This window comes from Pyrus communis, chromosome 13, assembly GCF_041283825.1.
Source record: "Pyrus communis isolate YQ-2024b chromosome 13, ASM4128382v1, whole genome shotgun sequence".
NCBI classification, from domain to species: Eukaryota; Viridiplantae; Streptophyta; class Magnoliopsida; order Rosales; family Rosaceae; genus Pyrus; species Pyrus communis.
Genome location: NC_142577.1, coordinates 3,869,372 through 3,884,388, shown reverse-complemented (window position 1 = coordinate 3,884,388; position 15,017 = coordinate 3,869,372). Strand labels below are relative to the sequence as shown.

At 44.4% G+C, this 15,017-nt stretch overlaps 1 non-coding gene across 1 annotated transcript; it reads right to left on the bottom strand.

The window, feature by feature from the left end:
* Positions 1-1,416: 1,416 nt before the first annotated feature.
* Positions 1,417-3,303, bottom strand: LOC137730438 (uncharacterized). Its single transcript, XR_015955242.1, has one exon. It is a non-coding gene; the product is annotated as an uncharacterized LOC137730438 (transcript).
* Between the last annotated feature and the right edge of the window lie 11,714 nt (positions 3,304-15,017).

The following is a 15,017-nucleotide window of genomic DNA, read 5'->3' as shown; positions in this document are numbered from 1 at the left end:
TGTTTCCAACATGGGCCAATGCCTACTTGCTCGATCCCGTCAAGTTGAATCATTGATGGCGGAGGTGGAAAATCTTAAGCAAGAGATCAAACAGCTTAAGTACGAGAATAGAAGTTTGCACGTGCTTGCCAATAATTATTCGACAGGCATGAAGAGGAAGCTTGATGAGCTGCAAGAATCTGAAGGTCGAATTCAAAGTGACCGTCAAAGGCTTGCGGCTTTCTTCCAGAGGCACCTCTTTCCTGCGTCATCTAGCGTTCCACCAAGTATTGGGGCCTCAAATGATCTTTCTTTGATGCATCCTGCTCCGATGCCTCCCGCTCCTATGCCTCCTGCTCCGATGCCTCCCGCTCCTAGAGTTTTGCCACGTAGTGGGGCTTCACGTAAACAACCTTTGTGAAGGCTCCATCTTTCTCTTTCTTTGTTAGATACATTTTTTTTTTCACGCACCTGTAATTTCTCAGAAATCAATGAACATGCTTTGTTTAATTCAGTGTATTGGGTTGCCTCCCAAGTAGCGCTTTGTTTTACGTCTTGCAGCCGGACGAGACCTTCTTTTCTCACTTAGGACCCACAGCATGCAATGGGATCTCCTCCACAACATGCTCAACAAAGTTCTCGTAGTACGGCTCAATGAATGGGAGGGGATAGTGATCCTCCCTGATTCTGGCGTTTGGATTCCTAAAGTCCCTGAAAAAACTCCCACCACCTTGAAATTGATTGGGTACCTGCACCAAACAAGGTAACAACCTATTAGTTGAAATAGGAATCAGAATTGGGATTGGAGACTTACTAGCATATTGTAGTGAAGGTTCAAAATCGGCAGCCCTATCAACAATGCCCCCATTTGAAGTTTCGGCCATATTGGGTGGTTGTAGGGCAATCACTCCAAGTTCTTCTCCAATGGTGGTGCTTGATACATCCTTCGTGGTAAGTGTGGATCCTTTCGGCCCTTTGTCCTTATGCACACCTACGACAAAACAAGAATGACTATCGTTAGAATTCTTAATAGAGTTATAAACATTGAATTTAATTATTTCACCACCAAACTCCATTGTTAGTGCTCCCTTGGCCACATCAATCTTTGTTTGAGCTGTTTTCATGAACGGACGGCCTAGCAAGAGTGGCAATGATGGAGCATGGCTCGAATCCTCCATTTCTGAGACATAAAAATCTGCAGGAAAGATGAGACGATTGACCTGCACTAAAACATCCTCAAGAACTCCCTTGGGATAAACATTAGAACGATCGGACAATTGAATTATAACACCATCTTGTTTTAACTCACCAAGATTCATAGATGCATAAATGGAATATGGCATGACATTAATAGAAGCACCTAAATCTAACATGCATTGTTCAAACTTAGTATTACCAATAACGCACGGAATTGTAAAACTACCCGGATCTTTGCATTTAGGGGGTAGTTTCCTTTGTAACACAGCAGAGACATTTTCCTTTGTTCGAAATCCTTCTCCTTGTTGTACAAAGTTCTTTTAAAAACTTAGCATACCTCGGGACTTGCTTAATCGCATCAAGGAGCGGGATATTGACTTGAACTTTCCGAAAGGTCTCTAGAATGTCCTTCTCGGTTTCTTCCTTTTTTGATTGCCTAAACCTGCCAGGAAAGGGCACATTTAGTGGAATAGAACTAGAAAAAGTCGAATTGGGACTTACCTTGGTGGTTTGGGATGGTTTAGGAGGACTAAATGAATTCGGCAAGGTTTGGTCATCCTTGGCCGTGGGCTTTGCTCCCTGTGCTTCTTCTTGCAGCAACTTGTCCTCCTCGTCTTGACTTGATTTGGATGTATTTGAGTCCGTTCCAACCTGTTTACCACTTCTCAACATGATGGCCTTAGCGGTTTCAAATCCTCCCTTTGGGTTCATAACGGTTGAACTAGGCAATCTGCCTTGTTCTCTAATTTGCCCCATAAATTCGGCAATTTGACCCATTTGCTTCTCCAAATTGTCCACTCGTTTGTCGTGGATTTGTCTCTCCTTATTTTGAGTTTGTACTTCCTGCGTCAAAGTAGTAAGTAACTTAACAACTTGATCATTATCCAAAGACATACCTGAGGTTGTTGGGGCAGATTGCACTTGGTTTTGATTGGGGACGAATGGCTTTGTATAAAAGCCCGGTGGTTGCTGCCTAAATCCTCCTTGTTGTTGCGGTTGTTGAGGATCCCGCCATTTGAAATTTGGATGGTCCCTCCACCCTGGATTGTAGGTATTAGAGTATGGATCATGGCGTGGTTGATTTTGGTTCCCAAAACCCACGGCATTGGCAGATTCCCAACCCCCATTCTCAATTAATTAAGGGCATTGATCGTTGGCATGTCCTTGCATAGAGCACACGCCACACACACTTGGTCCATGAATCTTCATTCCCTCGGCCAACTGAGAAACAATAGAAGTAAGGTTAGCTAATTGGGATTGAATTTCGGGCATAGAACTTACCTCATTCACTTGTGGCCGTGGGGGGTCTCTTTGTCCAACACCTTCGTATTGTTGTGCATTATGTGCTCGGTTGGCAATTAGAACTTTTGCAGCCCCCGGAGTTTTATCCATCAACGCTCCTTCCGCCGAGGCATCAAGCATTTGGCGTTCCATGGGAAGGAGTCCTTCGTAGAAGTATTGAATGAGCAGCTCCTCCTTCATTTGATGTTGTGGACAAGAAGCAACAAGTGATTTAAAACGTTCATAATAAGAAGGAAACGATTCACCTTGATTTTGTTGGATGCCACTAATCCGTTTCCTCAAGAGAATGACTCTTGAAGTTGGGAAAAACTTCTCAAAGAAAGCTCTTTTCATACTATCCCAAGATGTAACCGTTCTGGGTGCTAACTCGTAATGCCAATCCTTCGCATTTTCCAAATGTGAGAATGGAAAAGCCTTCATCATCAGAATGTTCCCGTCGACAATTATGGGTGTCATGCTCGAACAAACAACCTCGAACTCCTTGAGATGCTTGTTGGGATCTTCCATGGAAAGCCCATGGTATTTCGGAATGTGGTGCAACAAGCTTGACTTCAACTCGAATTCATCGGTCTTGCCTTAGGCAGCTGCGGGGTATTGAATGCATAATGGTGCGGCATCGGCCAACCCCGAGGCCGAAAGCTCTTTAATGGTCCGATTGTCCGCTGCCATAACTTCTTCTTCCACTTCTTCAAACTCAGATTCAGCCTCTTAACTTGAACTAGGTTCACTAGGTTAGGGATGCCTCCTCTTTCTTCTCAAATCACGTTCAAAATCGTCATTAAAGTCCAAGATACGTGCATGCACAGTTTGAGAACTCCGCGCCATGCACTAGTACCTAAACACAAGAGACAAAACAAGATTAAGAATCTGGAATAAAATAAAAACAAACGAAAATAAAACAATCCAAGAGATTAGCAAAGTTGCTAATCTCCGGCAACGGCGCCAAAATTTGATGTGAAAATTATACGCACACAAATTAAACCCTCTTTTTATCAATTGTAGTGAAGAATGGAAGTAGGGATCGTTCTGGACCGGAGATTAGGAGGGATTGTTAATCACTCGGATTTGACTCAAAAACGTAATAACACAATATAAAACACTATATTAGACTCAAAGAATGCAAAACTAAACTTTAAAACACCAAAACAAACCAAAAGACTCAAAACAGCACCAAAACACTCAAAACTGCCTTAAAAACACAATCTGGGCAGTTTTGAACACTAGACACAACTTTGGACGAAAATTGGTTTTAACTTGACCTAAGACACTTAGAAACACAAACTAAAGTGATTTTCTAACTACTATGACTCAACAAAGTAAAGGGGGATTGGTTTTTGACGAATTTAAAAACAAAACAAACTTTTTGAATTAGAACAGATTGTAAAAACGAATTTGATGGAATTGAATGGATGGGAAGCTAGCTAAGGGGTTCATCTCCACACATGTTATACTTGCACACAAAACGATTTCTAATTGCTTTTCAATAAACCATGAATTCTCAACGCCCCAGATTAACCGTGAATTGCACTAATTAACCCTCAGATTTTCCTAACGTTATTGAATTGGATGATTGCATACGACAACCCAAAACATTCCCCACAAGTCCCCTACATGATTGCATAATAGAGATACAAGCAAGAATCATTAAGTTCTATGAAAACCATAAGCGTTGACGAAGCACTTGTTACTATGATTGCATGAAACTTATGCCAAGAATTTACTTAACGCGATTGAGATCATCAACCTTTACTACTTGTGAATATAATTCCATAACGATTAGGTGAAATTTCCTTATATCCTAGCATCCAATTTATGCATGATAATTAAGCTTGCACTTTCAACCAACACACACAAATCAATGTAATTCACATAGATAAGTAAATTGAATTCACAACTTATGAAACGCAATTGGAAGTAATCAAATCATATTGCAAGCATAAACATGTATTTCGAATTCCCCCCAAGCCAAGGGGGGATTTAGTTCCTCATACGCACAAAACAAAGATAAGTAATTTTAACCATTAAAATCAAGGAGAGGAAAGCACCTAAAAATTCCAACAACTCAAACTTGAATTGTATGAACGTTTAAGCACTCTTCTCCTCCTCTTTGTTGCGGCACAAGGGTTTGTTGTGAGTTTTGGGGGTTATGGATGGTGTAGAATGATGTGTTTAGGATAGGGATGGATGTAGGGGATGGCAAGGCTTATTTTTGGGCAGAAAATATGAAGAATGGTGAAGTATGGATGTGTTATAGAGAGGGAATGAATTTCTGGCGTGAATTGGTGAATGAATCCATGTTTTGTGGCTGCAATGGATGTTTATTTATATGTGGTTGAATGATTAAAGAGGGAATATGACAGCTAGGGAGAGAATGTGGCTGCCATCATGAAGAGTGCATGGATGTGGCTAAATAATCACATGGGAAAGCATGTGGCTGAATGGATTAAAAAGGGAATGATGATGGGAGAGCATGTGGGTGACAGCTAGGTTGGTTGGTGGCTGCAATGGAGGTGTGGAATGATGATGGGAGAGCATGTGGCTGCAATGGAGGTGTGGAATGATGATGGGAGAGCATGTGTTAGGTCGGCTAGGGTGAAAATAAAGGGTGAAAATCTGAGATGGAATGAATAATGGAGCTAGGGTGAAAATAAAGGGTGAAAATCTGAGATGGAATGAATAATAAAGCTAGGGTGCGGCTGGAAGTTAGTTTATATAGGGTTATAGAAAATAAAACCCTAGCTTATTAAATCAAAGGCTCACAAAATTAGGGAAGAATTTTGGTATAGAAAAGGGTATGTGAATTATGGTTGAGCTTGGTATGAAAAAAGGAATGTGTTTAAATGGTTTAAAACAGGAAAGAAGGCCCTCCCTTGCACGGCAAGGAAGGGAAACACCAAGGGGATACACGGCATGGCTTAAGGTTGCATGTTTTGTGACCTAGAATAGGTAGGAACCTTCTTTGACTAAGATTCCTCATTTGATTAGGAATCCTCTTCAGTTTCGTCCATTCCTTTTGCTCCAAACGTAAGCTATCCATTCCAAGCCCAATTTTGCTCCAAAATGCACCTTTTTGCTTCCTTAGCCATATGAACCTAGAAACACACGAAAATGGCATAAAGGACTAAAATAACTAAAGAAACACAACGTAAATGCACGAGAACAAGCCAATTAAGTTGCATAAATATGCTCCTATCACTGTTCGATGCATCTAGGAAAGGTGACCATGAGTGGACAAGAGATACCTTAGAGGTGAGTGGAGAGTGGGAGTCTGACTCTTCTCCTGAGTTGCGTGTCCCAACTACCTTTATCTGTGGTAAGTGAACTTCTTCATTCCTGTCCTGCTTGAAATTTCGTTGAGCTGCTCCTTCTCTTTAATTTTTTAATCGTATTTCTTACTTTGTGTAGATTCGGAGTTTGGCTCAACTCTAAGGACTTCAAAGGATATGAAGAAAGTGCACGTTGCCTTGGGCATTCCAGTTGAGTATCGTGAGTGGTGTTGGCTGCTCAGCCCTTTTCGTTGGGACAAAGGTGGCCTGCCCCTGCGGGAAGAGATAAAGCGGATAAAGGACGAGGTGTTGGCTCTCCCGATCTCTGCTGTAGAGCTTGCTACCAATGGTGGTGGAAAGAAGAGGTCTTCCTCACTTGCTTCTGAGCCTTCAGTTGAGAAAAAGCCAAGAACTTCTTCTGCTGCTCGTGGAAGTTCGTCTACTGCCGAGAAGCTTGTTATTGATCTAACTTCCCTCAAGGGGGTGAAGATGATCATTGAGCCCAAGCCTATGAAACCTGTTGCTCCGAAGGTGACCGTATCCATTGATGAAAGACTTGCCCATCAGAAGAGTTCGGTGGTGCCTCCGGTGTCTAGGTTTGTATCGAAGCGTCAATCGGGAGCTAAGTTTGGCTCTGCTTCTGACAGGCTCACTGCTATGAAGAGCAGGTGACTGACTCATCTACTGAGAATAGGAAATCTGTTCACATCACCAGTTAAGAGAGATCCACTAAGTCTGAGGCTGGAGAGCTTCTCGAAGTTTATGCGCTGCTGAAAGCTGACCTACTTGAGGACGTTGATGCATGCGCCAAGTTTGTTGATAGTGTTGGGAAAGTTGTCGTCCGTTCAGACTCTTTTGTGAAATGTTCTACCTACTTGAGGAGGTCCTCCCTAATTGCTACAATGCATAAGACTTTGATCTTGGCAGCTGAGTCTATGCGCGTTGATCAGGATGTTGTCAAGTGTGCTAAGGTGGTCGAAGTGGCGTTGGTGGCTCAGCTTCACTCAGCTGCTGAAAAGATCAAGAAACTCGAATCTGTACTCACCATTTTGAAGGGGTCTAATGTCTCTGCCTCCACTTCTTTGTAGTTAGAGATCGCTCGTGAGGAGACCATTTATTTGAATGCTAGGCTTAATGCGACTCGGGCAATGTTGGAAACTACAGAGAAGGAAATCAGTCATGTTTCTTCGGTGGTCAGGGACCTTGAGCGTGTCAATTCGGAGCTACGATCTGCTTATTTTTCCAAGGACGAGAAGCTTATCTTCCTGCATGATGAAGTGTCTCATCTCAAAGAGATTGTTAGTAAGCTTGAGTCCAAGGAAGTGGATCTGCAAGGTGCGTTGTCTGTTAGTGTGAACCTGAAAAAGGAGCTGGATGAGCTGCAAGGTGCTCATGTTGGGCTTGTTGAGAAGATTGCGTGGCTAAAGAATGAGAAAGTTGGTCACGAAGTGGCGCTTGCTTCTTGTCAAGCCGATTTCTACAAGCTTGGCTATATAAACCATCTTCAGGGCAAGCCGTCAGATTATGAGTTTTCCGAGAAGGACTTTGAGATTTTCTTTATTTCTCCAGTTGATCTGCTTGATTTCACATTTGAGGCTGCCTTTGGTGAAGCAGCTGAAGGTCAAGCAATCCAGGCAGAGGCGGCTGAGGATGAGCTGATAGAAGCTTTAGCTGCTAGGAATGGCACGGCTGCCAAAGGCATGGTAGTCGAGGAACCAGTGGTTGCACAGGCTACCAAGGAGTAGTCTTTTTGCTTAGACTTAAGATTTTTCTTATTTTCCTTTTTGTTATGTTTTGCTTGGACTTTGTTGGCCTTCGAGCTGGTTTATCAATTTGTTAGAAATTTAATAAACAACTTTCCTTATTTTTGCTTCATCCTCCTATTTCACCATGTATTTTGCAAAAATTTACCGTAGGATGGGCGGCTGGGTGAACTTACTTCAATGAAGTAGTTCATCCCATGTCGTCACTTAGGTTTTAGTTTTAACTTCAGGGCTTCGGGAGCCTTGCCTGCTTAAGGCGTCTTGCAAAACTTTATCATAGAACGGGTAGTCGAATGGGCTACTCCAATGAAGCAGTTGACTCGTGCAGTCACTTTAGGCTTCAGTTTTGGCTTTGGGGCTTCTAAAGCTTTACCTGCAAAAGGAAGAAATGCGGGATTTCCAACTTATAGAGCCGACGGTCGAACTCGGTGTCACCATAGGAGGTAGGCCAGTTCGAGTAGCTACTATAGTTATGAATCTCGGTTTTAGGTAGCTTCATGAGCTTTAGCCCTCCTAGGGCATGTTGCAGGATTTTTGAGTTAGAGAGCCATCAGTTGGACTCGTGCTTCTTGTAAGAAACATAGGAGGTCTGTGTAGTTGCTATAGTCGTGACACTTGACTTTAGTGGCTTCTTGAGCTTCTAGCCCTCCTGGGGCATGTTGCGAGATTTTTGAGTTATAGAGTCATTGGCCGGATTTGTGCCTCTCGTAGGAAGCAAAGGAGGTCCGCGTAGCTGCTATAGTTGTGGCACTCGACTTTGTGGCTTCGTGAGCTTTGGCCCTCCTAGGGCATGTTGTGAGATTTTTTACTTATAGAACCATCGGCTAGACTCATGCATCTCGTAAGAAGCAGAGGAGGTCTGTGTAGCTGCTATAGTCATGGCATTCGACTTTGTGAATTCTTGAGCCTTGGCCCTCATGGTGCATGTTGCGAGATTTTTGACTTACAGAGCCGTCGGCCGGACTCGTGCTTCTCTTTGGAAGCAGAAGAGATCTGCGTAACTACTATGGTCATGACACTCAACTTTGTGGTTCTTGAGCCTTGGCCTTCCCGGGGCGCAATGCGAGATTTTTAACTTATAAAGCTATCGGCCGGACTCGTGCTTCTATTTGGAAGCAGAGTAGGGCTGCGTAGCTACTATAGTTATTACACTAGATTTTAGTGGCTTCTTCAGCTTCTAGCCCTCCCAGGGAATGTTACAAGATTTTTGAGTTATAAAGCCGTTGGCCGGACTTGTACCTCTCGTAGGAAGTAGAGGAGGTCCGCGTAGCTGCTATAGTCGTGGCACTCAACTTTGTGGCTTCATGTGCTTTAGCCCTCCCAGGGCATGTTGTGAGATTTTTGACTTATAGAGTCATCGGCCAGACTCATGCTTCTCATAGGAAGCAGATGAGGTTCGCGTAGTTGCTATAGTCATGACATTTGACTTTGTGGCTTCTTGAGCCTTGGCCCTCCTAGGGCATGTTGCGAGATTTTTGACTTACAGAGCCGTCGGCAGAACTCGTGCTTCTCTTAGGAAGTAGAGGAGGTCCGCCTAATTACTACAATCGTGACACTTAACTTTATGGCTTCTTGAGCCTTGGCTCTCCCAGGGCGCGATGTGAGATTTTTAACTTATAGAGCTGTTGGCCGGACTCATACTTCTATTTGGAAGCAGATGACGTCTGCGTAGCTGCTATAGTCCTGACACTCGACTTTGTGGCTTCATGAGCTTTGGCCCTCCCAGGGCATGTTGTGATATTTTTTACTCATAGAGCCATCGGCCAGACTCATGCATCATGTAGGAAGCAGAGGACGTCTGCGTAGCTGCTATAGTCGTCACACTCGACTTTGTGGCTTCATGAGCTTTGGCCCTCCCAGGGCATATTGTGAGATTTTTTACTTATAGAGCCATCGGCCAGACTCATGCCTCTCGTAGGAAGCAGAGGAGGTCCACGTAGCTGCTATAGTCCTGACACTCGACTTTGTGGCTTCTTGTGCCTTGGCCTTCCCGGGGCATGTTGTGAGATTTTTGACTTATAGAACCGTCGGCCAGACTCATGCTTTTCTTTGGAAGCAAAGAAAGTCCGCGTAGCTACTATAGTCGTGACACTCAACTTTGTGGTGTCTTGAGCCTTGGCCTTCCCGGGGCGCGCAGAAAGATTTTTAACTTATAGATTCGTCGGTCGAACTCATTCTTCTCTTTGGAAATAGAGCAAGTCCGTGTAGCTATTATAGTCATGACACTCGACCTTGTGGCTTCTTGAGCCTTGGCCCTCCCTGGGCATGTTGAGAGATTTTTGACTTATAGAGCCATTGGGCGAACTTGTGCTTCTCTTTGGAAGCAGAAGAGGTCCGCGTTGCTACTATAGTCATGACACTCGACTTTTTCCTAACGAAACTTAAATCATAGACTGTTGGCCAGAAGTTCTGCTTGCAAGTAAACAGGCAAGTCTGTGTAGTCATAGCTAGTGTAGGTCTCGGCTTACGGGCTACCTTGGGCTTGTAGCCGTAGGGTCGTCGGTTGGGTGTTTTACTTACAGAAGTAGATGTCTTATTTGACCACTTCAGGCGTCATCCCTGGCTCTTAGAGGCTTTTTTTTTTGCATGAGGTGTAGTTAAAGTCACTCCTCAGAGACCTAATATTGCAACACTTTAAAATCAAGCCACTTCATGAATATTTGCACGTCGAGGATGGACCATCTCGTTCACGTGACATTACCTTAATTGTCTATTCCGGTTAGAGACCCGGGCCCCGCGGAATTGAATCCTTCAGTTGGATAAGTCTATTCTCGTGGAATGACTATTTTGGCCAATTCTGGGAGCCGTCCGGCTTAGGTAGTCGTTGACATCAGGGGAAATTGAGGAGTCGTACTACCCATCCCCATCTGGATATTCTAGATACGTCATGTCTGAACATGCAAAAGGCATCTTCTGCTTGTCACAGGGGTGGTCATGCCATGTTTGCAGAGCAGAGGGCATCTTACGCCATGTTTGCAGGGCAGCAGGCATTCTCACTCCATGTCCACTGGGCAGCAGGCGTTTTACACCATGTCTGCTGGGTAGCAGGTGTTTTACACCATGTCCGCCAAGCAGAGGGTGTCCTACACCATGTCTGCAGGGCAGCGGGTGTTTTCTGCTTATTGCAGGAGATGGTCAATTTGTTTATGCATTTGGTCCAGGCTTGCGAATAGCTCCTTCAATCTTCATGGAAAAATAAAGGCTCTTATTGACTTTGCTCATAAGCAATAATGTCATAACAATTGATAATCCTAGGCATATGAGGTCTCTGTCCGTCGAACTGCTTGAGTTTTCAAACTTTTTTGTCTTGAACAGGGTTCAAGGAATGGTAGGAGGTCACGCGTAGTACCTTCTTAGGTTGTAGGCATTCCACTGCTTGTCGATTTCTTTGTCATTCATAGTGGTGAGGGTGTAGCACTCGGCTGATTTTGTACGGACCTTCCCAGATGGGAGCCATCTTTTCAGAGCCTTCCCGTCGGGCGGTGATGAAGGCTTTTCTGAAGACTAAGTCTCCTAGCTGGAACTGCCGAATTTTTGCCTTTTTGTTGTGGCTGAAGAGGAGATGTTACTGATAGGCCACAATGCGGGTGATAACCTTCTCGCGCTCCTCCTCTACCAGGTCTAAGTTGGTGGCCATCTCCTTTTTGTTCTGCTCGAGGTTTAGTAGTATAGTGTTGATGCTTGGCACTACGACGTTGGGAGGAATGATTGCCTCAGAACCATATGCCAAGGAGAATGGAGTTTCGTCGGTTGTTTGCCTTTTGGTGATGCGATATACCCATATAGCACTGGGAAGCTCATCTAGCCACTTGCCCTTCTTGTTTGAAAGGGTCTTCTTAAGGCAATCGAGGATGGTTTTGTTAGATGCCTCAGCCGACCTGTTACCCTGTGGATATTGGGGTCTTAACATGTGTTACTTGATGCCATACTTTTTGAAAAACTTCACCAAGTCTTTGCCTATGAATTGTGGACCATTGTTGGTGACGATAGAGTGTGGGATGCCGAAGCGGTAGATGATGTTCTTCCATATGAAGCGCTCTATGTTCATCTAGGTAGTTGTGGTCATGGGTTCGACTTCGACCTATTTTGTAAAGTAGTTGGTAGCTACAATCATCATGCCTTTACCCCCAGCAGCAGTAGCATTGGTCCTACCAAGTCGGTCGCCCATTGCATGAATAGTCATAGGCTTGTCTGCGGGTGAAGTTCGTTGGCAAGTAGTGCAGGCACGGGCTTGAAACGCTAGCAGCTGTCATACCTTTGTGCATACTCCTTAACGTCTTAATGCATGGTTAGCCAATAATAGCCAGCGTTGAGAGCTTTTTACGCCAAGGAACAGCGTCTAAAGTGGTTTCCACAAGCGCCTTCGTGGATTGAGCTAAGAATCTTCAGGTTGTTGGGAGGCGATAAGCAACGAAGATGTGGTCCTAAAAAAGATCTTCGAACGAGCATGCCATTCTAGATGTAGTAGCGTGCTACCTTCATTTGGAGCTTCCTAGATTGCAATCTATCTGCAGGGAGTGTTCCATTGATTATGTAGTCGATGATGGGATCTTGCCAACTCGGGGCTGTGTGTGCCACCTCGATTACTGGTTCCTTATCTATGTTTGACTTTTCCAAGTACTCGACTGGGATGAAGCGCCTGAGCTGATGGTTTAGCGTAGAGCCTAGGCTTGCTAGTGCATCTACATGGACATTTTCTGCTCGTGAAACCTAAGTGAATGTGTATGTCTGGAACGTCGCTAGTTGCTCTCGTACCTTTTCGAGGTATTGGGCCATCCTTGGATACTTTGCTGCGTACCCCCCTTGAGGTTTGGTTGGTGATCAGTTGGGAATCGGAATATATTGCAAGCTTCTTCACCACTAGGTCTTTTGCCAATCAAAGACCTACTAGTAAGGCTTTATACTCCGCTTCATTGTTTGATGATTTGAAGCTCAGAGTGATCGCCTCATCGAGCATCGAATCGTCTAAGGTAGTAAAAACTAGACCTGCTCTTGATCCTTGATGGTTGGATGATCCATCAACTAGCAAATGCCAAAAATCTCTATCTGGTGGGGCAGGTATAGCTATGGCGTGCTCAGCTACCTCTGGGGTACTTTCGGGCTGTGTTGTTACATCTTTCAAGCTTTGGGTGAATTCTGCTATGAAGTCTGCTAATAATTGGGCTTTTATCGCTATGCGGGGTTGGTATGCTAGGCCGTATCGACCAAGTTCCAACGCCCACTTCATGACTCGTTGAAAAGTGTCTAGGATGTGTAAGACTGATCGTAGTGGGTACTAGGTCATGACGATGACTGGATGCCCTTGAAAGTAGGGTCTGAGCTTCCGAGATGCAACAACTAGTGTCAAATTAGTTTTTCAATCTTTAGGTATCTGGTTTCTGCATCGATGAGAGCTTTGGATATGTAGAATATAGGCAATTAGGCCTCTAGCTCTTCTTGTATGAGGGCAGAGCTCACTACTACTTCTGATACCGCCAGATAGATGTATAGGTTCTCTGCTGCTTCCAGTTTGGATAGTAGTGGAGGTGATGTCAAGTATTGCTTCAGGTCCTGAAACGCTTTCTCGCACTCATCGTCCCACTTATCCTTCTGCGCCTTTTTGATTGCCTTGAAGAAAGGCTTGCATCAGTTGGTAGATTGCAAAAGGAAGTGATTGAGTGCGGGCATTCATTTGGTCAGACCTTGGATCTCTTTCAGAGTTGTGGGTGATTTCATGTCCAGGATCACTTTGATCTTCCTTGGATGAGCCTTCATTTCTCGTTGGGTTACAAGGTACCCTAAGAATCGCCCTGAGAAGATGCCAAATGTGCACTTGGCTAGGTTGAGTTTATGTTGTATTCTAGGATAATAGCAAAAGTTTCTGCCAAGTTGCAAATGTGGTATGACTGCTACTTGCCCTTTACCATGATGTCGTCGATTTAGACTTCCATGGTGGCTTCGATTTGCTTCTTAAACATTGTGTTTACGAGTCGCTGGTAGGTTGCTTCTGCGTTCTTAAGGCCAAAAGGCATAACCTTATAGCATTATGTGCCTTGCTCGATCACAAATGCAGTATTTTCTTTATTAGGCTTGTGCATGGCAATCTGGTTGTAGCCTGAGTATGCATCCAAGAAGCTGAGCAGCTAGTTCCCGATGTTGAGTCAACGAGCAAGTTGATTTGCGGAACTAAATACTTGTCTTTAGGGCATGCCTTATTGAGGGCGGTGTAATCCATGCATATTCTTCATTTGCCCTTTTCTTTTTTCATTACTAGCACAATGTTAGCCAGCCATGCTGAGTGTGCCACTTCCTCAATAAATCTAGCCTTTAATAACTTGTTGATCTCTGCTTCAATAATCGCTACTCACTCGGGTGTGAAATATCACCTTTTTTGGATCGCAGGTTCGGCAACGCGATAGACATGTAGCTTGTGATAAGCTATCGTTGGATTAATGTCCGGCATGTCAGAGGGTGACCATGCGAAGACATCGCGATTTTCCCTAAGGAAAGCCATAAGTTATTCCTTCTCTACTGAGCTCAGACATAAGCTGATTCTAGTCGTCTTTTCCAGATGGTGGGGGTTAAGAATGATGTCCTTGGCGTCTTCTTCGATTTTCCATCCTGATTCATCTTCCAGGGCATTACCGACCTTAACGCCATCTTCTTGACCTGCCTGCTGTAATTGTTATTTGGCGGAGGTGGAGTTGTCTTTCCGCACTTCAACCGCTACTACTAGGGCGAAAGACTTATTCTTCGACTCCTTGAGAACTTGTACACTGCATCGCCTGGACATGGCCTGGTCGCCTTTGATTTCTCAGACTGTTCCTCTTGGGATGCAAAATCGGATTTTCTGGTACTCGATCGAGGTTACAGCTCCAATCTTCACTAGCCATGGTCAGCCCAATATCCCATTATGAAGAGATGGGTCCCTAACAAGCATGAAGGTCTGCGATGAAACAATTGATGGGTTAGTTACATAGAGTGTGATAGTGCCAATGGTAGTTAAGGTGAGCTCGTTGAATCCGATCAAGACCTCTGCTATACGTTGGATTGTGTTTTCCAAACCCATTTTCCAGATGACTGACAGTTGTAGGAGGTTGACTGAGCTGCCGTTATCCACCATGACTCTGTCAACGATGGCATGGGCCAATTGTACAGAAATCACCAGGGCATCAATGTCCTGCTCAGTGAAGTCGACGATTGGTCCGAGTACATCATCTATGGCTTGAACCTGATGGACCGATCTTGCCTGCTGGATCTTCCTCTTCTTGGACTTATTGGTGGCCTCCAGATGCTCGGATTCGGCAAAGATTCCATTGATTCAGATTGTCTTAGTTGGGGGTTCGGCATCGGCATTTGCTTCTCGCTTTGGCCGGGCAGCTGGTTTGTCAACATACTGGTCGCACTTGCCTTCTTTCACAAGTTGCTCAAGGTACTTCCTCCATGTGATGCAATCATTGGTTGTGTGCCCAGGACCTCTGTAGAATGCGCAGTATTTGGTCAGGTCCATCTTAGAGGTGTCGTTTTTTAA